We start from the raw sequence: 25471 nt of genomic DNA, 5'->3' as shown, positions 1-25471 counted from the left end.
AATGTCGCTGATTTAACCCATCTTGTCCCAAGCATCGAAAAATTAAACAAAACGAATTTTTTGTTTGTAAATATTTATTTTGTTACATTTAAGAATACATTACATATGTCAAAAAAAACTAGAAAAAAATTATGTACAAAAAAAAATACTGGTGCGTAAACGAACCATTGGGAATATATATGAAATACTGTTTTGGGACACATAAGGATACTACTAATAATTTTAACGAAAATTTATACCATAATGTTACAATCTTACACAAAATAACTAAAATTGAATTATTTTGTACATAAAACTTTATTTCATATAAAAAACAGCATAATATTTCATGGTGCATTAACGCACCACTGGTAACAGACGGTCATCAGTAGACCAATAATGTTGAATATGTGGTAATGAATGGTAACCAGAAAAAAGTAAAATTCCTATAAAATTTAAAAATTCGTTTTTTGATAATAAAAATTCATGGTGGTTATTGTCTTGAGCATATTTTACCGAAAAATTTAAAACCAAGTCAATCACTTCATCATCAAAAAACATAAAAAATATTTCAAGGGGAGTTTTCCCCGAGAGCTTATTTTTTAGTTTCTCGCGTGATTGAAATTCATCAGATATAGGTGCGTGAGTATATTCAATTTGACCTTTCCTCCATTTGACTGTAGAAGCAAGCCTTTCATTTGCCGAAAGCAAACGTCTCCTTTTGGACTCCCAAAGTTTCATCATCCGATGAATCCCATTGAGCTTCATTGGTCAACAAAGTACAGGACTGATTCGTACACGACTGATTTGTATATTCCGGTAGATGTAATTCGAAAGTTCCAACTATATCAGTTGGTTCCTCAAACTCTTGTAGATTATTTTCATCGTTTATATTTTCCTCATCGGTCAAAGTATCCACGTCGGGTGGAATATAAACAGCGTCAATATGTTCTGAAAATATTATCTTTTCTTACTTTTAGCTTAAATTCGCAAAAAACTGAATATTACCATATTGCATCTAATACATACATATAAAAATATGTAAATACAAGTAATACTTACGACTTTCATCATTATTCTGCAAATCCGTCACGATCTCCTCCAAGGCTGCTTCTAATTCTTTTTGAGTAAAATACTTCGAAAACGACATATGGATTTTTTTTATTGTAATTAAATATCAAATGAACGGACTACAGCTTATATGGCGCTGAACCGATACAAAAAAAACACTGGATGAATACACGGTCACTCAACAAAACTACACTGTATAGTTACTGAAATTCTAATAGGCACCTGGGTTATAGAGAGATGTGAGTTTTGTTCGCTTAGAGAGACTCAAACCAACTAATTCGTTTTTTCTTCATCGTGAGATCATAGCCACAAAAAAGAGTATTGAGTCAATAAAAATCCAAATGATTTTCTCATGAGGATCAGTTTTCAAACCTATAAATTGATTGGAACTTTATGCCTATATCAACATTATCGGTAATTACCTTATTTAGTCTAAGCAATAATTTGGGTAGATTTTGTGAGTAATGACATTATTTAGTCTGAGCAATAAATTGGGCAGATAGATGGGTTTATTTATTCTAGAATAGTGTTGGGTATTTTCCCAACACAAGAAACAAATAAATACTAAACAATACACTAATCGGCGACTATTCACTCTGAATGCACACACTTTTCGAAAATTGCAATAACTTGATTTTATTTCATAGATAAAACCAGTGGTGCGTTTAGGCACCGGTATTATTTACACAAAATAAGTGATAATTTATATGACAATTCAAATGCACTTTTTCTACTATGTAATCTACATATTATAGACTTATCAAAAAAGATTATACTTTGCAAAAATAAATTACCTTACTATATTTGAATCACTTCAACATTTGACACAAAATTATGCAGCGTTTTCCATGACTCTAAGATGTCATAATTTTTTTGTTTTAAAACAAAAATCAACAGTATGTACGATACTAAGTTCTATAATCTAATAGTAATAAAATTTCTAAATAGGTATGAAAGAATATATATTGGATTTAGCAAAAAAAAATCATAAAATGTGTGGTTCGATAATGCACCACTGGGACAAAATGGGTTAAGAGATACAGTATGTTCAAAGTTTAAATTTTATTCTGAAATTTTTCAATAATTAAGAAATATTTGATAGTATAAATCTGAGAATAGGTAGTTTTATGTTTTTTGGTGTGAAAATTGCGAATTTTAAAGTTATTTTGACGTTGCTCCTAGAGGGCGCTCGTCCCACCGTATTATTTAAGTAATTTGACATATATTTTTTTTGCCTGTTGAGCCATGTTTAAAACAAGTCAAAAATTTAAAAGAACGCTCAATTCTACAGAGAAAATGCATTCTCGTTTAGATTGTCTAAACTATCGGTTTTTAAGTTATTTGCATTTAAAAGGTTCAATGTATTTTGCTATGATTTTTTAAAATTAATTTCCGTGCTCTTCAAGATCTGCGACAGAGAATACAAAAAACCACGAATATATTTTAAAATAATAGGGAAATTTTGTTTAACATTCAGAGATATTTAAGAAAGTGTATTTTAAAATGTATTGAGGTAGGTGGTGGACACTTCCAACATATGATTTAAAGTTTGTCATTATCACTATTACCAATACTTGTTATTGTTATTTATTGTTGCATTGATTATTTCTCCGTACCTTTCCTTCTTTTAAGAATAAAAAAATCATAACAAAATATATTGAACCTTTTAAATGCAAATAACTTAAAAACCGATAATTTAGGCAACCTAAACAAGAGCACATTCTTTCTATAGAATTGAGCATTTTTTTTAAATTCTCGACTTGTTTCTTCTGTTTTTTTGTTTCTGTTTTTTTTTTGTTCTTCTGTTTTTGATGGCTCAACAGATAAAAAAATATGTCTTAAATTACTTAAATAATGCGGTGAAACTAGCGCCCTCTAGAAGCAACGTCAAAATAATCTGAAAATTCGTAATTCTCACACCAAAAAACAAAACTACCAATTTTCATATTTATACCATCAAAGCTTTCTTAATTATTGAGATATTTCAGAACAAAATTTAAGCTTTAAACACACTGTATCTCTTAAACCAGTGATATTGGTATAAGCCATGTTGAGCTCAATCACAATATTTGGGTGACTCGTATTTCCAGTTTAGTGTTGGCCCATTCTTTCTGACTCACCCTGTATAAGGGTAGGGAAGTAGGATGAAACCTAGATCATACTCTTGATAGTCTGGATGGATACTAGAATGGTAATATTCTATCATAATTAATTTTCAACTTATTCTTCAACGACTTTTGAAACGGTAAGGATCAAGTTCTTCCACATTTACAGAAGTACTTAGTCATAGCAACTCCGAAAGGATATTTTCCCCATAAAAATAAGAGTTTGTGGATCAGCTACTGGCAGGGCTACGTGACGTTGTCTGTTACCTGAAAGATATTCTATAGATCTTAGGACAACTACAGGGTGCAAAATTTAAAAGACGAGTTGAAATGTGATTGGCTCAATTATAATGTGATATATTTGCGACATAGGATGAACTCATTAAGAGGATTAAGCAAATGCTTTTACCTCTAAACATTATCCTATAATCGACAGAGAAGCTTTCTATACAATTACGAAGTTTCACCGATCAATGGCGTTTTAAATTTGTTAGTGATTACCAGAAGTTACAATACATGCTCAAAGTGGCCAGTGATCGCTAACTTTTGCATGATAACTTTAAATAGCTATGATTTTTATATCTTCTATAAAGTTGACAAAGAGAATTCCCTAGCAACTTCCACTAAACCAACAGTCAGATATAGTAAATTTACATTTTTATTAAACATTTTGGATGGCGACGAAGAATTATATAGGATATCTTCGAATTGCGTGGTCAAAATAATACCAAATATTATTTGACTAAAATAAGTCGATTTAACTAAACTTGCCTCAGTCCAAAATTTGTTAATCGCGGAACTACAGGATGTCAAAGACTTTAAGATCTTTCAATTTATTTGAGTTAATTTCACGAAATTTTGTATGTGAGAGTGTTTTAGGATGCGAAATTTAAATTTATTGACGATTTAATTGTTTCTTCTAGATGGTGCCATAAACGATCATTAGGACACATTTAAACCTCTGCAACTTTTTTGTACCACGGTGTATATTATTTTAGCATTGAAAAATCTTGTTCCTTATCTATTGTACTTAGAAAAGTCTTTTATTGAAGTCGCTAGAAGCAACGATTTCCGAGAAAAACGCATCTAAATCTGATGATGCATACAAATTGCCTTAAAATTATTTCTTGTTAAAAGAAGTGTTAGTTTTTCAAAAACAATTATTGTATTATTAAAGATAAAACAAAAATTATAACTAACAAAGAAACAACAAAGAGGAATAAAATTAACTTATGTAAATTTTTAGTTTCATTTTTTTTTTTAATTTAATTTGCTATCACAGCAAATATTCAAAATGCTCACCATTTTCCTGTATGCACAAGTTAATTATTTTTAAGAAATTATATTGTGCTCTGAACAATATTTCAGGAGTATTCTTCAATAATTCCACTTCATGAATTATTCTTGCCTCTAATTCTTGTCGGGTATAAACTGGGAATCCATAAACCTTTGAATTCAAAGCACCTCACAAAAAAAATTATAGGGTGTCAAGTCTGGCGATAGAGCCGGTCAATTCACAGGTGCATCACTTCCTCTTCCAATCCAGCTTTGTGGGTATTCCTCATTTAAATGTTGTCTTACATTTAATGTAAAATGAGGAGGCGCGTCATCATGCATAAACCAAAGATCACGACGAAGGAGTAAGGGTAAATCTTCTAATAAAATAGGTAGAGTTTGTAGTAAAAGATTCAAGTAGTTATCACTATTCAGCGTATCTGGTATTACAAAGGGACCAACAATAAAATTATCTACAATTCCAGCCCAGACATTTACTTAAATCGATGCTGATAATGAGTCACTATTGTCTCTTGAGGATTTTCTTAAGCATAAACATGTTCATTATGCACATTAAAAATACCGCATCTAGTAAAAACAGCTTCAACTGTAAAAAAAGTTCTTTTACTAAAATTTGGATTTTCAATTCTTCTGTAGATTATAAATCGACAAAAATTTAAACGTTGAGCAGGATTCGCGGGCAATATGTCTTGATTGAACTTTTTGAATATGAGAGGGCCGTTCGAAAGAAAGTTATTACCTAGTTGCGATTTTTGTGGCATTTTTAGGCTACAAAAAACGAACGAGATGAATTTCCATGAAAGGCTACTATATTGAATCCAAATGGTTTCATCAATCAAATGGTTCGTAGTTTTTGTAAAGTATGTAACAGTAGAAAAATGTAGGTAAGTACAAATATCAACACTAATCGCCAAAAGTAGGAATGTTTTCTTTTGTAAAAATAAAGATTTGTATTTCATTTCGTAACTTTAAATCTATTGAGTTATCCATAATGCGTAGCCACAACACTTATTAAAACTTATAATGGTGCGAAAAACAAATAAATTCCAAAAGTAAGCATCTGCTCCCACATGTAGCCGAATTCAATACGATTACTTTCCATGCAGTCAAAATAGATTTGCGTATTTTTACTCTCCAAGGCGGTCACTTTCATTTTTTTGTATCTCGGCGGCTTCAAGCTATCGATAATCATTATATCATCGTTTCATTATTCATCCATGAAATTATTATTTTCATAAACCGTGTGCATGACCTACTTTGTTCATATTCGAGTCGCTCGCATCTGCCAGGTAGATGACCAACTCAGCCTCAGGCTCTATCACATTTACGGATATTATTCGTGTATACAGTTATCTTAAGACTACTACAACTTACTCAGACGATGGCTTGGCCTCAATAAATGCTTTAATGCAATGGATCAAACAAAAACAAGTGAGGTAATATTATGCATTACTTTTTACTTTCACTAAAAATTTAGGCAAGGTCAGAGGACGTTTTAGGTCATGGACAACCGTCGATCTTAAAATAAGCATCGATCATTGAATTTTTTCGTGGTTCTCCGAGTATAATTTCAGTAAACCGAACTACATTTTTGCTGATTAAAAACCTCCACTAACCTTGCATCGAAAGTTTGCTCAAGTGACTTCAATGTTAAACGCAAAAGTAAACATGTAAAAGTTGGTCATACATTCAGATTTGGCAATCCAGTAACACCCAGACGTAATTCTTACCGTAGAAGACAAGTCGGGTTTACCAGTTTTACGTAATTTCTTCATGGAATGTTCTCTCAGAAGAAAGTGGACCGTAACACTTATAATAGTTAAGTATATTTTGTTGCAAGTCACTGACTGGAAAGGTTTTCAACAATAAAATATTTTTTTGGCAGATTTCTTGTTTTTAATTGAAGAGAGAGGACGAGAACTTTCCACTAATTTTGCAAATATCTATGTGTAGATCTTAATAATGACGTCGTACGTTAGTTAAATAATACTAGTTTTCCAACAATATGATGCATATCAGACTGCAGATCCTACTATTTCTTTATTTTATCCACAGATTCATATTTCATCCACCGGATTCTTTACATTGTGTAAAATAATGTCAAGTTTTTCTTCTTTGTTTAAACTTATGTGAGTTTTTTAAGAGACAAATTCAATACCTTCATAGTCATAATTCTATATTACTAACCTACAATAACCGTTGCAATGTTAGTTATTTAAGGTAGGGTTTGAAGGTCTTTAGCTGGATTCATGGTTTTAGAGTTGTATTTATGTACGTAAAAAACATTAATTTATATACCTTGTCGAATAGGTGATTGATTTGCTAGTTTTATACGCATGAAATGACGTCAGGAGTTCAATTTGGAAAATGTTAACAAGTATTGTAACAACACCTAATAGACATGTCTCGTATATTGTTTAATTTCATACTGTCGCCTAATTTACAAAGGATTTGTATTTTAGGTCAAAACAATCAATATTTCTTGAAAATATTGCGAACGCAAAACTTGTATACATTAGCCATTCTGACGCAGTCGGCCAATTAGGTATTTATCGAAATTTACCAATATCAAACGCATTTGAAATGTATTTTACATATATTTAACTATAAGCGAATCTCGATTATCCGGTGTAATAACTGCAAGGCGGTTTCCTTATAACCAAAAAACATGGATAATGGAAAAAATGCCCAATTTTTTAATTTCAAAGAACTAGTGTTTTTATATATACGGGTAATTCACGGTGAGTGTTCTATTAAAAGTTCACGGGGTTGTAATATAGCTAGAGATCTGAAATTTTGGATACCAATGTAATGGAGTTTAATCTATTCAATTAAAATGTTGGTATTATTGCGACGTTGCCAGATGTATGTGTAACTGAACACAACTTTGTTATTTTAAATGCCACAGCCAGTATTTTATTAGATTTTCGAATTGCCCAGAAGATTTAAACCCCAGTTTATGCACCATATGCCATAGCTATGATGAACCGTTTTCAAAATAAACTTTTTTTGGCTGATTTGGCAACAAATAGCTCTAAATTAAAAAGCACATATCTTTTTAACTATCATAGCTAGAGCGCTGAAATTTGAGCTACAGACTCTTATTAGTTATCTTTATTTTCTAGCATTATAAATTTTTTGTATTTACATACAGGCCGTGGAAAAATTAATGCGATATCGGAACGATATAAATGTGAGTGTTAAATCATAATCATAAATAGAACACCCTATATTTTTGGATGACATATGAAAGATCAATAAATTCTCTATCGAAAATTATTATACATCGATACAATTATTTTCAGTCGTTTTTGAGATATTTAGAAAAATAGAATCTTTGAGAGTAAAAGGTATCACTCATTAGTTGATTTCATTAGGAGGAGGCTATGGGTTAACAACGTAAAATAAACGAAATTGTAACATTCTTTATAGTAAACTAGATCTAAGTAATACACTTAAAATTACAGATTTTGTTGAAAATGGCCACCGTTCTTCATTCTTGAATTTAATTCATAACATGGATGTTTGTAGCTCTCTGTAGCTCATTTGGGTCAAGTAGATCAAATGCTTCTTTCACTCGTTCCTCTAACTGTTCAATATTTTGCACCTCGTCCCGGTATACTCTATTTTTAATGACACCCCATAAATAAGCATCAACCAGTGTAAGATCTAGTGACCGGGTTGGCCAATTCCAAGGACCCAAACGCCGTATCCATCGATCTTCAAACATTAAAGTAAGTTGAGCACTCACTTCATTAGTGCAGTGAGCAGGAGCACCATCTAATTGATACCAACAGTTCCCATATAAATTTAATGGTAAATTGTCTATAAACTCGGTAACTGTTGTTCTTAAAATATCCAAATATTTTCCACTGTTTAATTTTTCTCGGTAAATAAAATATTTTAGTTTATTATCCATAATTAAACAAAACACGTTAAAACTAAATTTAAATTGAAATCCCCTTTCTCGCAAGATTTTTGGGTTTTGGGAAGACCAAATGTGATTATTGCGTCTATTAAATATCCCTTCCCGGGAAAATTTGGCTTCATTCGTCCGAATAATTTGTTTCAAAAAGTTTGGATCTTCTTGAGTTCTCATCAAAATCATTTCACAAAAATGTATACGTGGTTGTGCATCACCAGGAAGAAGTTGCTGTACTGTGATGAATTTATAATTATGAAATTTATTTTTTCCTTAAAATGCGTTGGATTGATGAGTAGGAAATTCTCTAATCTCTTTATGCAGATGATATTGACGCATGTGAAAAGGCCTGGAAATACGCGAGCACGTTTGTCTCATTCTCTTCAGAATTTGTAACTGGCTTTGGCAGTCTTCTTTGGGAATGAATGCAACCATATTCGCGAAAATTCTATTCAAATCTTCGGAATTTTTTTTCCGTCATTGGAGGCAAGTAGGGATATTTTTCATTCAATTTTCTACATGTTCTTGACGTCAATCTGTCGCACTCACCGTGGATATAAAATAAATTTAACATATCCCTATTTGAATATTCAAAAACCATTTCTTATTTCAAGAAATTTCTAATCTAATGCTTAATTAATAATATGGAGAATATTGCAAAAAATCAATTACTTATTTATAATGCTTCCATAGTAACCCATAGCCTCCTTCTAATGAAATCAACTAATGAGTGATACCTTTTACTCTCAAAGATTCTAATTTTTGCAAATATCTCAAAAACGACTGAAAATAATTGTATCGATGTATAATAATTTTCAATAGAGAATTTATTGATCTTTCATATGCCATCCAAAAATATAGGGTGTTCTATTTAAGATTATGATTTAACACTCACATTTACATATATCGTTCCGATATCGCATTAATTTTTCCACGGCCTGTATCTAAATACAAAAAATTTATAATGCTAGAAAATAAAGATAACTAATAAGAGTCTGTAGCTCAAATTTTAGCGCTCTAGCTATGATAGTTAAAAAGATATGTGCTTTTTAATTTAGAGCTATTTGTTGCCAAATCAGCCAAAAAAAGTTTATTTTGAAAACGGTTCATCATAGCTATGGCATATGGTGCATAAACTGGGGTTTAAATCTTCTGGGCAATTCGAAAATCTAATAAAATACTGGCTGTGGCATTTAAAATAACAAAGTTGTGTTCAGTTACACATACATCTGGCAAAGTCGCAATGATACCAACATTTTAATTGAATAGATCAAACTCCATTACATTGGTATCCAAAATTTCAGATCTCTAGCTATATTACAACCCCGTGAACTTTTAATAGGACACTTACCGTGAATGACCCTGTATACATACATACATACATACATACAAAAACATTTTAATAAATATGTATACAACTTAGGACTAAAAAAAGTCAGTTATTTGAGTTTGACATTTTTTACCGGGAATTTTCGTACAAATGAACGTTCAAATCTTGAGTAAACTTAAAATATCCATGTAATCAATCAGAATCATTTTCATTATCTAAAAAACTTAACAAGGCATTTGCGTACCTTAAGGCATCTTCTGGAAGCAGCTTTGCCTCCTCAGATTGCGACACTTCAGCAACATCTGATTCTTCCCTAGACTTTTCATTATTTAGCTCTGTTTGATGATGTATACGCAACTTCATCATCACCCCAAAGCAGATATCCTGGTTCGTTCAAGTCAGAATTTAAGTATTCAGTCATATGTTCTCAGGTGACATTATCAAATTCAATAACATTTTTTACTACATTCAATAAACTTTAGTTTGTACTTCTTGCATAGGTTCGCGCTATTTTCTTCTATCTGTGGCCACAAATCGTAACATGATCTTTGTAAAGTTACATTTTTTACATCGTTCCAACTTTCAACCGCTGCAAAAATAGCATGTTTGATGTTCCATTTTTTCCAAAATTATTTCAAAAACTGCAGTCTTCTTCTAAAAGTAGCCTTAAAATATTTTTGCGAAATGCTCGTTTCAAGGCTCCTCTAACTCCCTGATCCATCGGCTGTAACAACGATGTAACATTCGATGGTAAAAACTCAACAAAAATTTGACCATCGTTTGTTTTCAGAATGTTTTTATCTGGATGCGATGGAGCATTACCCATCAATAGCACAGCTTTTTCTGTGAAGTTTTTTGATTTGAGATGAAACTTCACTGCAGGAATAAATTCTTCAAAAAACACTTTTTAAAAATTTCTTGGTTCATCCATGCTTTGACTTGATTTTGGTAAGTTATCGGTAATGTTTTTACTTTTGTTCATCTAAACGATCGTGGATTTTTCAATTTTCCAATACATAATAGTTTCAGTTTCTAGCGTCAGTTCATTAGCATTCAAATACGGCATCAACGTCAATCTTTCCTTATTTGGTTTGTGACCAGAAGTAAAACGTTCCGTATCCATAGCAAGCGTTTTAGACGGTAACGACTTCCAAAACAACCCAGTTTCATTTGCATTATAGACTTGTTCGGGAGGTAATTTATGTTTATCAATCAAACTTTTAACTTCAGAAAGATACAAATCAACTGCATTTTTATCTGCACTTAGTTATTCACCTTGAACTTCTAATTGCCGTATTGGATAACGTGTTTTGAGTCTTTGAAGCCAACCTTGTAATGCTTGAAATGGTTTTTCAATTTGCATTCTATTGTGGAACCATTTCTCTTTTTCAATAAGTAGTGGTCCAGACACAGGGCGACTTTCTACATGTTTTTGCCTAAACCACTGATAAATTGCTTTGTCTAAATCATTAAAAGTTGAGGCTTTTGTTGTCTTTCTGTTTGATATAAGGATGTCCGGTTTTCGTTGGACAGCGGTTGTATCTCGGTAAGTAGAGCAAGTAGCAACTTCGGACAAAAAAATTTATTACTAATGTGACTATGAGAAATCTCTGGAAAATATTTTCAACTTCGTGAAATCGCCGTAAGGGGGCGTAGTAGGGACGGTAGTTCCTTAAAATCGACAAATCTATACTAAGTCACTAATTAAGTAGCACATTTTAATTTTCTATCAATAAGATTACAGCATTCTGAATTTTTTTTGTTTGACACATAATTTCATAACCCACACAATAAAAGTGGGGGAAGCCGATGAATCATTCTAAGTTCAAACTATCATATCTCTGTTTCTAATTATCCGATTTCAGTGATTCTGTACTTCATTGTGAGGGAATTATAAGCCGATTTAATATCCACATTGACCAAAAATCCATAGTCCAAGACAAAATCGCTAGAGGGCATTCTTTCAGGTAATGGCGATTTTCTTCATTTTTCTTTAATAAATCAAATGGAACTGTACTATTTTCATAAGCCCATCTTGTAGAGCTTTAAAAAACCTACATTTTTCCCGAAAGGCGCATTTCAATATTCTTTTTCGTTTTTGACTTATTGATAAATAACTGAAAATTTTAACTTACAACGAGTTTTCCAATAAACGGTAAGTAGGCTTTGGAGTGAAACCAAATGTTTTTGTTATTTTGACAAATAAATGTTATTAAATTCTTTAATTTACAAACACATAACTTAATTCATTTTATTAAAAAAAAAAAAACAATATTCAGAAAAAATTAAGTTTAAAAGTTAGAAGAAGGAAATTAGTTCTAAAGTTAAAAGCTATAAATGTTCGAAATGTTTTCCGTCACATTCAATACATCGTCGAATTCTTGGCAAAGTCGAATTTACAGATCTCTCAATTTCATGTTTACTTAAACTTAGGATGGCGTTTTTTATTCGAACCTTCATATTGTTCTTGGTGGTAGGACTCTCCTTATATACAAGATCTTTTATACGTCCCCAAAAATAGAAATCTAGACACGTGAGATCAGGAGACCGTGGTGGCCATGGAAAAATACTTCCTCTCCCAATCCACCGAGAGGGAAATTTCTCATCCAAAAAACGACGTACATGTCTATCGTAATGAACTGGGCAACCATCGTGTTGCAGCCACATGGTTTGCCTCGTTCTCAAAGTAACATTCTCTAAAAGAGTGGGTAAAAAATCGCTCAAAAATACCAAATATCTTTCCCCGTTTAGAGGTTGTTCAAAAAATTATGGCCCAATAATTTTTCCTTCAACTATTCCACACCATACGTTTAGAGTCCAGCGATATTGATGGTCAACTTCACGCATCCAACGAGGATTTTTTTCCGACCAATAATGACTATTATGGAGATTTAATTGTCCATTACTTTTAAATGTTGCTTCGTCGGACCAAAGTACTCTTGATAGGAAGTCAATTTCATCACATATCATATTCTCTAACCAATGGCAAAAGTTTAGCCGATTGTCAAAATCCTAGTCACTCAAAAGTTGATGCAAAACAATGTGATACGGATGCAATTTATGCTCTTTTAGCACTTCATGGATTATTGTTTTTGGAACACTTAACTCTCGTGCTACTTCTCTGGTACTCCGTTTAGGATCATAATTAATATAGGATAAAATATTAACAATATTTTGCTGATTTCGGGTTCTGCGTTTTTGCGTAACAGGTCGAGTAGGATGAACATTTCCAGTTAATTTAAGGCGGTTAGCCAATCGTTTAAAAACTTTTCTTGAATGATGTTTTCTCAATGGATACTTAACACTGTATTCTCTTGCTGCAATTGCCACATTTTCGTAACACTGAAAATACACAGCCAGCATATCGTAAGCTTCTTCATTCGAAAACGCCATTACAAAATACTTAGAAATATTAGGAATATTATCAGTAATCAATAACTCGACAATAATATTAACTATAGTAAAGTAGTTAATATGACATTTATTTGTCAAAATAACAAAAACATTTGGTTTCACTCCAAAGCCTACTTACCGTTTATTGGAAAACTCGTTGTAAGTTAAAATTTTCAGTTATTTATCAATAAGTCAAAAACGAAAAAGAATATTGAAATGCGCCTTTCGGGAAAAATGTAGGTTTTTTAAAGCTCTACAAGATGGGCTTATGAAAATAGTACAGTTCCATTTGATTTATTAAAGAAAAATGAAGAAAATCGCCATTACCTGAAAGAATGCCCTCTAGCGATTTTGTCTTGGACTATGGATTTTTGGTCAATGTGGATATTAAATCGGCTTATAATTCCCTCACAATGAAGTACAGAATCACTGAAATCGGATAATTAGAAACAGAGATATGATAGTTTGAACTTAGAATGATTCATCGGCTTCCCCCACTTTTATTGTGTGGGTTATGAAATTATGTGTCAAACAAAAAAAATTCAGAATGCTGTAATCTTATTGATAGAAAATTAAAATGTGCTACTTAATTAGTGACTTAGTATAGATTTATCGATTTTAAGGAACTACCGTCCCTACTACGCCCCCTTACGGCGATTTCACGAAGTTGAAAATATTTTCCAGAGATTTCTCATAGCCACATTAGTAATAAATTTTTTTGTCCGAAGTTGCTACTTGCTCTACTTACCGCGATACAGCCGCTGTCCAACGAAAACCGGACACCCTGTATATACAGGGTGTTACAAATTAGTAGGCCAATCCGCTAACCACAGATTCTTTGAGCGAAAATAAGTCGACTTTCCTTATGCGACTTTTTTCTTTGGCGTTTTATACTCTCTATACAGAGTGTTAAAGTTATTAAAAAATTAATTTATTTGGTTAATAACTTCGGTACTTCTTATCGTATTTTAATGAAATTTTGTAGTTATGCACATTTCAAGGAGACGTTCTTTTCCTATAATTTAGGTAAAAAAAAATTAAATCGGAAAAGGGAAATTGGGGGTTACGGACACGTCCCCCCCCCCCAAACTTTTTTTTGCGCGCGCCAATGGTGAACGTATTTAGTTTTTTAAACTAAATATTCTTTTATCTTAATTTTTTCATTCTTGTAAAATTTTGATTTACCGCTTACTTTAGAAGATATTCCAGCATATTGCCTTTCAATACATCGTAACTATTTTTCGTTTAGTATATCGGAAACGTATCTTTAAATACACGATATATTGTCATACTTATCTTAAATGTTATAAGTAAAACAGACCTTTTCCTAAGTATTTCTGCTAGATTTTATTCAATTTTATGTAAATTGAGAAATTTCAACAAACGGACAACGATTTTGAAAAGTTAAAAATAAATAATAATACTACAATTAAACGGATTGAACGAATCTAAATTAAATGTTCAATATAATTGCCCTCTTCTTCAATACACATCCGAGCTCTTTTTATTACTGAGATACGAATATTTTGAAAAATTTGTGGTTTCAACTTAAATTGTTCTGCGCCTTCTATAAATTTATTTTTAAGAAAAATTAAAAGTTACTCTCAATAATGTTTAATAAATAAAAGCTAATCGTTGCCTTGGTAACCTGACGCATCATCACAGATATCTACTCGATTTTTCAATAGTGACGCAACGTACATTTTGTACCGGAATAAATAATCCATAAGTTCCCGATATACATAAGTGAAAAATGGGTACCATGTATTGAGAGATAATGTGCTGGAATATCTTCTAAAGTAAGCGGTAAATCAAAATTTTACAAGAATGAAAAAATTAAGATAAAAGAATATTTAGTTTAAAAAACTAAACACGTTCACCATTGGCGCGCGCAAAAAAAAGTTGGGGGGGGGGGGGCCGTGTCCGTAACCCCCAATTTCCCTTTTCCGGTTTAATTTTTTTTACCTAAATTATAGGAAAAGAACGCCTCCTTGAAATGTGCATAACTACAAAAATTTCATTAAAATACGATAAGAAGTACCGAAGTTATTAACCAAATAAATTAATTTTTTAATAACTTTAACACTCTGTATAGAGAGTATAAAACGCCAAAGAAAAAAGTCGCATAAGGAAAGTCGACTTATTTTCGCTCAAAGAATCTGTGGTTAGCGGATTGGCCTACTAATTTGTAACACCCTGTATATATATACAAATCTTTATTTCGCAAGAAACAGGCTATCGACCAATTGATCTTTCTGCCTATGTTACAATATCAATAATGTGCAATAAAAAAAAAGTGAACATATTTTCAATTGGAATAATGCTCCAACAGGGTCGTGGGAGGGGAGAGATATCGGGATTGTCTAGTTTGTCTTTTTAGGCAAAGGGGATTAAGTATGGTCCAATTATGAAGGTTGTCTTTCCATTTTGTCTGCAGTTGTAGTAGTCTTTCTGTTGTTCTAGTTCATTTGTGTCTGTTCGTATAAGATTTTGTTGGATGGGTTTCTGTTTGATTATATCACGAACTGTTTGAACACCGATATTGTATGAATTTGCTAATACAGAAATCCTTTCGGCTTGTTCGTATTTTTTTATTATTTCTATTTTATCTTCTAAATTTAAAACTATTTGCTTGTGTTTTGCAGTCATTTTCAACGAAGATAAATAACAAAATTCAAATATAAAGAAAGTAGGGGAAGTCTAGTTGCCTTCAGCAGTAATTTATACATTAATTATAATTGTTTTAAACAGTAAAAATACCCATGAAAGCCGACAAAAGCAGGCCGACTCTCGACCAGTATATGTTCCCGTGTCGCGGGGATGCAATTTCTTAGGGTCGGTAAATGGATCAAAAGAATTTCAGTTTTTAAGTGTCGGCTTTTTCATTTATGTTAAGTATCAGTAAATTACTCAAAGAAATTGATCTTTTGTACACGTATGAATTATCGCTGGAGGCAACTATGTTTATAAGCATTTGTAAGGGCGTATCCATATTTTCTTATAAAACCCGGTTAATCGAGTGTTAGAAGAAAAAATGCACGGTTCAGCGAAATAGGTCAACAACACGGTTAACCGAGTAAAACAGATAACCGGAACACAGATAATTGAGATTCTACTGTATTTATATCTTTAGGTCAACATTAGTGCTCACTTCGGTCACAGTCAAAGAAAAACGGTTAATTTTAACAACTGTAATTCAAACGACACCATTTACAACATCTAATAACATATAAAATGTCACATTAAAAAATCATATTTATAGTCAATTGCACCATATGGTACAAGAAAAAACGAACTATGTTGCTGGATTCTGCGACAAAAACTACATCGGAATCCACTTTTACTTTCTGTTCTTATCTTATATATTCGAAATGAAGTCTGAAAAAGAAGAGTTTCTATTAGGTGTACAACTTTGCTTCCGCCGTTTTTTTTCCGAATTTCGCGATTTTATTGTAAAAAACTAATTATACCTTTAGGATCCAAAGTATTGTCCATCGCTGGCCACTACTTTCTCCCATCTTTCGGGCAGCATACGAATCCCGTGTTGAAAAAATTGGACATCTTTTGAAGCGATCCACGATTCTATCCAATTTCTTACTTCTTCATAAGACCGGAAGTGTTGGTCAGCTAGCCCATGTGCCATGGATCGAAACAAGTGATAATCAGAAGGAGCTAGGTCAGGAGAATATGGCGGGTGGGGTAGGACTTCCCATTTCAATGTTTCCAAGTATTTCTTGACCACTTGCGCAACATGGGGTCGAGCATTATCGTGCTGCAAAATCACTTTATCATGTCTCTCGTTGTATTGCAGCCGTTTCTTTTTCAATGCTCGGCTCAAACGCATTAATTGGGTTCGATAAAGAGCACCTGTGATTGTTTCAGTTGGTTGTAACAGCTCATAATATATTACGCCGAGTTGATCCCACCAAATACAGAGCATGATTTTGGAACCATGAATAGACGGTTTGGCCGTCGACGTGGAAGCATGGCCGAGATATCCCCAAGTCTTTTTGCGTTTGGGATTATCGTAATGAACCCATTTCTCGTCCCCAGTCACAATACGATGCAGAAATCCCTTCCGTCTTTGCCTTGCAAGCAACTGTTCACAAGCGAACAGACGCCTGTCAATATCTCTTGGTTTCAACTCGTACGGCACCCAATATCCTTGCTTCTGAATCATTCCCATGTCTTTGAGGCGTTTTGAGATTGTTTGTTGAGTCACTCCCAATGATTGTGCCAATTCTTGTTGACTTTGACACGAGTCTTCGTCAAGTAATGCTTCCAAGTTCGCATCTTGGAAAACCTTCTTTCTTCCACCGCTATGTTGGTCTTCGACGTGAAAATCACCGTTCTTGAAGCGCTGAAACCACTCACGACATGTCCTTTCACTAATAGTGGCTTCCCCATAAGTATCTGAGAGCATTCGATGAGCCTCAGCAGCAGATTTCTTCATATTGAAGCAGAAAAGTAAAACCTCCCGCAAATGACGAGAATTTGGCTCGTACACTGACATTTTCAATTGCGAATAACTTTATGATGAAGACACAAATAGACTAATATTTTTATGAGGTTATGTTAACAGGTGCCCAAGGCTCCTGCATGCCCACATGGGGTTATTTATTTCGATCATTACTTACCGCTACATATATCTATTCAAAAACGGCGGAAGCAAAGTTGTACACCTAATAAATACACCCTGTATCGATGAAAGCAAAGTGATGATTTATTACAAAGTGGTGCATATAAGAAAGTTCATTACATGTGCCACTAATTTGCAAACACTACAATATATAAATTCATGTTTATGGTTGCATTTAAAGTTCTATAATATTCTGGTAAAATTTTTACGTTCCATGCTGTATAAACTCTAAAACCGATAGATCTTACGGCTCTCGTATATTTTTTCAAATCCCATAAATTTCTGGATGTTTGTTAATTGATATTATTTAAGACCGCGGGTGTATTTCGGTTCACCTGGTGAAATTGGGCACTGTCTCCTCCTTGTTTGTTTTTCTTATTTTTTCTCTCCTTAGGCTCGACCCAAGTTGCATTCATTCCATCTTAACGAGGTGTTCGAGTCAGGGCCTTATTACTAAGCAATTATTATATTAGGTCGTGTAGTATGAAATGAGTAGATTCTCGAAATGCTACATTCAACTGCGAATAACTTCACTCTAAATCTATATTTGGACTTGACTTTTTTATGTGGAAAAGGCACATTCTTCCTCTTTCGATCAGAGTTTAAAGTGTTAAAAATTATTGAAAACTTTTATTTTTATAAAAATTTTTGTACAGCCATGCAAAATAGTGAAATTCGTGTGTTAATGAAATATGAGTTCCACCGTGGAACCACAACAGCTCAGACGGCTCGCAATATTAATGATGTGTTTGGTACTGAAGTCACTTCACAGCAAACAGTATCTCGTTGGTTCATGAAATTTCGTTCTGGCAATTTTGACCTGAACTAACCTGAACAAATGAACCACGTGGACGACCTGAAACTCAAGTGGATAACGATTATCTGAAAGCCGTGGTGGAAGCGAATTATCGTTAATATTCAGTGTAACCAAAAAAACAATATTGACTCATTTGGCTGAAATTGGTAAGGTGAAAAAGCTGGACAAGTGGGTACCGCATGAGTTGAGCGACATACAGAAAGAACGACGTCTCGAAGCTTGTGTTTCTTTGTTGTGCCGGTATAATAACGATCCATTTTTGAATCGGATTCTTACTTGTGATGAGAAATGGATCCTATATGACAATACCAGACGTTCATCGCAGTGGTTGGATCAAGATGAACCACTAAAACATTGTGCGAAAAAAAATCTTCATCAAAAGAAGCTTATGGTGTCCGTTTGGTGGTCCAACGCAGGTGTCATCCATTACAGCTTCATGAAACCTGGTGAATCGATTACGGCTGATGTCTACTGCCGACAACTGACCGAAATGATGAGGCAACTGACGGTTAAGCAGCCAAGATTAGTCAATCGAAGCACACCGCTATTGTTGCACGACAACGCTCGGCCACACACCGCACAAGTCACCTTGGCCAAGCTACAGGAGTTGGAATTGGAAACTCTTCGTCATCCACCGTATTCACCCGACTTAGCACCCACTGATTACCACTTCTTTCAAAATTTGGATAACTTCTTGGTAGGGAAAACATTCAACTCCGACGAGGCTATCAAAGCTGCCTTCCAAGAGTTTATCGACTCCCGGCCTGCAGGCTTTTACAGCAGGGGAATCAATGAACTTCCCGTTAAATGGCAGAAGTGTATTGATAATGGTGGTGCATATTTCGATTGACAATAAAAACATTTCATATGAAAAAAAAATGACTAAAGTTTCAATTCAATTCTACTCATTTCATACTACACGATCTAATATATCTTTTCATTAAAAACTTTAAAATAATTCCTACCAGTGTTTTCTTATAAAAGGGAAAACTCGCGCGCACACATGCAAATCAAAAATACAATTGAAATCCTGAAACAGAACTAAATTGAAATATTTCAATTGGCAACTTTTTTTGAGAGAGCCCCCTTAACATTAAAACAACATTAAAACCAAAACAACTTTTTGGAAATTGTGTGGAAAATTTTATTAAAATTTTTATATCGAAATTCAAGTCCTCAGATGCATTATATTCAGTCAAAAAATATTGTTAAATCTTGACACTCTGAAACAGAAGTAATTTTTTGATTATGCTAATTAACCCTCTTCGAGAGACGCATCTGTTTCCAGATACCGATATGAAAATAGCGTGGCGTAGCGTCGTAGTAACCACCCGTAGGACGAATTTCGAGTCATCCTGTTGTTTCCTGTGTCACTGGTGAGTATAACACCATGTATAATAGTCCCTATTTTCGCCCATAAGAGCAGTAAGTAAACTCACAATACAGGGTATAACATAACTTGAGATATCTCGAATAATAAGCGCTCTACAAAAAAAATGTTTATTATAAAAGTTTAATTATGCCACGGGTAAAATAAATTGACGCTAAAATTAGTGCCCCTCTGCCTTTTCTTGCGGGGAGATAGAGGGTAACTTTGATTTCTTAAGCGGCATTCCTTACTTTTTATTGTAGATTCGAATTCTACGGCAAGAAACACGTAGAATTTGTCTGAAACATTTTTTTCGATTCACGACAGATGGCGCTGTAAGAAACGAAATTTTATTTTCCTTTCGCTTATGATTTATTGGAATGTTTGGTGAAATCTGCTTTAAAATCAAGGTAACCAACAACTTTTTGCAGTTAGTGTTTAAAGTAAGTGCTCAAAATGATGGCCTTCAACTTCAATGCATTTATTAATCCTTATCTTTGTCGGTCTCCACATAATTGAAGGCAACTTGAATGGTGAAATGTACCGAGACATTTTGGAAAACGAACTGCCAATATTACTTGAAGACTTGAGCTTAGAAGGGCTGCAGAGCATGTTGTTTCAGCATGATATTTTTCCATCACACTATTCGGTGGTAGCATGAGAAGTCCTTAATCGTGAATTCAATAATCGTTGGATCGATAGAGCTAGTCCGGTGAACTGACTTGCTAGATCACCAGATCTCACTTCGCCAGATTCCTTTTGGTAGGGCTATCTTAAAAACAAAGTTTCTAAATAAGTATCAACGACATGTGAGAATATGATTAAGCGTATCAGAAATGCTTGTGCCGAAACTCCAACTGACGTACTTCTTAATTGTGTGTGAAATGCGGATTAATAAGTGCATTGAAGTTGAAGACCATCATTTTGAGCACTTACTTTAAAAACTAACTTCAAAAAGTTTTTGTTTAAATTAATTTTAAAGCAGATTTCACCAAACATTCTGCTAATCATAAACGAAAAGACAATTAAATTTCGTTAAGAGCGCCATCTAGGTAAATTGAAAAAAAAATTCCAAACAAATTCTACGTGTTTTTTGCCATAGAATTCGAATCTGAAATAAAAAGTAGGGGATGGCATTTAAGAAATCAAAGTTATCCCTCATTTCCCCCACAAGAAGAGACAGAGGAGCACTAATTTTAGCATTAATGTATTTCCCTCGCGGAATAATTAACTTTCATAATATACATTTTTTTCGTGGAGCGCTTATTGTTCGAGATATTACGATGTCTCAAATTAAACGTTACACCCTCAATGGCACTTTTGATGAGTACGCAAAATGTGAGTTTGAAATTTTTATCTTTAAAATTATCGTTTCGAAAGAAGCTTTATTACAATATAATCGAAAGCCGTCTTAACCATAAATGAGCGTTCCTATCTATATGAACTCAAGATTAAATATAATCAGAAGTGTATAACATATTTGTTACCCAACTACGATCAAAAAATTCACACATCCCTTCAAAAAATTAATAAGTCTACACTTGTATCTTATGAGGGGTTAACAAACTGATGGTCCATCATTCGTTGTGTAGGTTAAGGCAAAACCTAGAACTTAACTAGACCATGACCAATTAATTTTACTTATCATTAATTTACAACATTAACTTGAAAATTTAATATTTCAATTAATAACCTACAACTACAGTTTACTTATAATCAACTCTTCTATTTCCCTCCTAGTCTTATCTTCTTCTGTCGTTCCCCGAACTAATAGTACAAATTCTGTCAGTAGGTTAGTTCAGGTAACCTGCGTGTAAATATCTCAAGCAGACATCGTTATTCGCTATCTGCTCTCGTGAAAACTGACTTCTAGTGTCAATCTTTATTAGATTCTTTGTGTTTTTAGGCACTGCCACACGTCTTTGATAGTTTTCATACTTCATGTTATTGACTCTAAGGTGACATTAATATGGACTAACCATGATTTAAGCCATAATGATTCGTTTAGGGCCAAATTATTGACGCGTTGTTAAATTTAACTGCAAACAATATTCCATAGAAACGGCGAAATAGCTTCTGGATTTGTCAGATTCTTTGCTTCTGTTGAGGGTTACATCAGTGGGTGAGTAAAAGAAAAAGGGAGCACCTGATTACAACACGATATATTACAGACTGCCTATTAAAAAGGAAAAAGAACACATACGAAAAGGAACACTGAAAACGCTGACCCCGCATATACATTTGGCGGACCGCCTTATCAATATTATTGCTTTTAGGCAGATTAAGGTTTTGTTTCTTTAATAGTTTCTATAGGTACTAGATTGAAATTAAATTTAACACCAAAGCTGTGTTCAATTAATGCGCTCAGCTGATCCATTTTATGTAGGAATAACTACACTGTAATAATAATATGTTATTCCCTTTCGTTTAAAGTATTTATTTCTTTATTTAACTTCGCTATAGACAAATATTTCCTACTATTATCACAATACAAATTAATCGAGGATGTAAACAATTTTTTATAAAACGAAGCTGCACTATTAACAACGTAATATTTAAGACATGTATACAAAATAATAGCAGTATGTAGGTACTTTTTAAGAAACATAAAATTTTACTAATTCTGCAAGGAAAAGCAAAACAACTTATGAAAAAACCCTTACTCACATAAAAAAAAGTATTTACATTCCTCTGTCAAAAATAAATATATTAAGAAAATAGTATTTCTTAAAAGTTAGGAAAAATGAAAAGGAAAATATTAAAATTTAAAAAAAAACTTATTTAGGTAAACTAATATTAATGTTTTATAATGTATCTTTTTTAAGCAATAATAGCCAAACATCTATTCTGCATTGAGTTGACTAAGCGTAGACATCTCTAAACTGAAATTGCATTCCAAGTATCTTGGACAATTTTCCACACATCTTCATTATTGATTGGTATTGTTGCAAAATCTCTTTTTTAAAATCTGTCCGTAAATGCTCAATAGGGTTGAAGTCCTGAGATTGAACAGACTACTTCAAAACCTCTACCCTATTGTCGACAAACCATGCCTTTGCCCTTCTGCTCGCGTATTTAAGATCATTATCCTATATAAAGATCGATTTGATGGGCATATTGTCGTTGACATGAGAAAATATTATTATATTTTCCAGGATATCAATATACACAATTTAGTCCATGATTTTCTCAATACGGTGTGTTGAACTTATACCGTAATACGAAAAATAACCCCATATGGAAAATGTTTTTTATAGTTTTTAGGGTACACTTTGGGTTGTCTTTAGATGGTAGAGGTCTTCTAACATATTGTCTGTGTCCAAAAGAACCGAAAAGAAGAATGTTTTATTCATCATCCGATTTTATTCGTTATCCGCCATCTGACCAATGAATACGCCTTCAACTAGATGGGGGTAAGAAATAAGCTCTCTTACAAATTTTAAGCGATTGGAGATCTGTATGTAAGTTACTTTAGAAATTTTTTTTCGGTTTTTCCCATGTAAATTTGCTTCAGCTAATCGCCTCAATACCGTAGAAATGCTCACTTTAACTCCAATTGGTGTTTTTATTTCTTTAAATGTTAAAAAAAGAGACACTTTCGCCACCCTCTGTATTCATCTATCATCTATTGACGTGGTTTTTCTTTTTCTACCACGCATCTTCAGTTTTTTTACAAATTTTGCGGTATTGCTGATCATTTTGGCGGAACATTTTATTTCATTTTGAATAAAATAACTTTTTCCTTCATTTGTAAGTGCTAAAAACCTGTTTCGCATTTCTGTCGTACAATGAGCTTTTCTACCCACAAAAATCAATGTACAATTCAACCTTACTATTTATGTTATATTTATCTTAAATGAAAACTTTAAAACGTTTAAGTAACTATAGAAGAAAATTACATAGTATTTTAATGCGTCCAACAGTCAACACTGCTATTTTTTGCACAGGCCTATAAATATGAGATTTACTTAAATAGGGGAATCCCAAAAAGGTTTCAACATAAGGTGTCTGTAATTGGACCCACTGAAGACCTGATACAGTATCGTGAGGAGGCCTGACATCTATGATTCTCAAAAAGCATTACCTAAGTTAATAATCAACCCTCTGCAAAGACACTCTTTGCGCTGCTATTATTTTGCACACCACTGTATGTGTACCTCTTATCTCTTCTTTTCTTTGTTACATAATAAATAATGGTAATTTTATACAACGTTTTTTCTTCAGCTTTAGCAAAAAGAAGACGTGCTTGTTTTGTTTTAATACAGGTTTCACATAAAGAATCAATAAAATTTATATCCCTTAAGCATTCGCTAACTCATTAATTTGAAATTAAATAAATTTATCTTATGTGACCCACATTGCCACATATGTCAACCACATTGCCTTCAGTTACGTGAGTTACAGCCCGTGTTTTATCATGCGTATTATGTATTATTAACTCTATAATAACTACACAAATTATTGATGCGTTTACCTTTCACAATTACTGTCCTCTCATTTGTTGACTTCCACATGACCAGATTCTGTGAATAACACAGGTCTTAGATCCAGATCCTCACCACTTGAATGCGATTAGATGAAGACGTAATGTTGGTCGACACACTTTTGCTGTAAATGACACTCTTCAGCTCTCCATTGAAGTCGACAACGGTAGAAGCAACTTTTGTCTCGTTAAAATGTGTGTATATTTTTAATTTGCCTTTCCCTTTTTTCATTCCATGAGAAAATTTTAATTATTTATGCTCATCGCATCTGAGTCTAACACAAAATGCCCTGTGACGCATCATAGTACAGGTTTTTATTACACATCTTAAAAATAAATGATTTTTTAATCATTGCTGTTTTTCACAACTGTCTTCCTTTTTGTGTTTTTCTTACATCTTTCATCATCAAGCTTTGCTTACAAAAATAACAATGTGATTTGTTTTTTGAAGGAAACTTCTTCCTCTTTCAATTTATATCTGCATTTGTAGGGCGGAAATGAAGAGCTTTCATACTGGCATTAATACTTTCCCGCATTAAATATTCTTCATGTTCTAATAACAGTCCTTTTATAAATTCTAGCGTGGGTCTACCATCAGATATAGTTTTCATGTCAGCTTTCAGTGGGGCATAACTGGATGGCAATGTGGTTAATGTATACCACAGCTGACAGTACTTTCGCTCACTTTGAACGAACTCGATTCGATCGAATCCCTTTACTCCATTTTAGACAAAACTACACTTGTTAGTAATTTCTAACTGTACTTATTCCTGACGCTGGCATTTCAATTTTATTACGAACAAGTTCGATAATTTTTCGTGAATTATTTATAACTTGTAATAACTAATACCGAAACTTTCAATGATTACGAATAAGACTTTTGCCTTTGTGAAATAACTCCCACAGGTATAGTTAGGTTAACTATGTTTTAAATGCAAGAATACCACGAGGGCGATGTAGATATCATTGAGTTTCAGATTCGACTTTAAGAATCTTAGATATACTATCTTCTGCAAACTCCATGAAATTCCCATTTTTGAAAATTATACTCAAATCATAGACTGTTT

At 33.1% G+C, this 25471-nt stretch overlaps 1 protein-coding gene and 3 pseudogenes across 1 annotated transcript in view; 1 reads left to right on the top strand and 3 right to left on the bottom strand.

Moving 5' to 3' along the window:
- LOC136413612 (very long chain fatty acid elongase AAEL008004-like) overlaps positions 1 to 25471 on the bottom strand; it is a 51736-nt gene that overhangs the window by 11067 nt on the left and 15198 nt on the right. The gene's annotated exons all lie outside the window — the stretch shown is intronic.
- LOC136413458 (piggyBac transposable element-derived protein 3-like) lies at positions 33 to 1640 on the bottom strand (annotated as a pseudogene).
- LOC136413626 (uncharacterized) lies at positions 12035 to 14308 on the bottom strand (annotated as a pseudogene).
- On the top strand, positions 18394 to 19482 carry LOC136413610 (histone-lysine N-methyltransferase SETMAR-like; annotated as a pseudogene).

This window comes from Euwallacea similis, chromosome 14, assembly GCF_039881205.1.
Source record: "Euwallacea similis isolate ESF13 chromosome 14, ESF131.1, whole genome shotgun sequence".
Taxonomy (NCBI): Eukaryota; Metazoa; Arthropoda; class Insecta; order Coleoptera; family Curculionidae; genus Euwallacea; species Euwallacea similis.
This window is presented reverse-complemented; position numbering and strand designations above follow the sequence as displayed.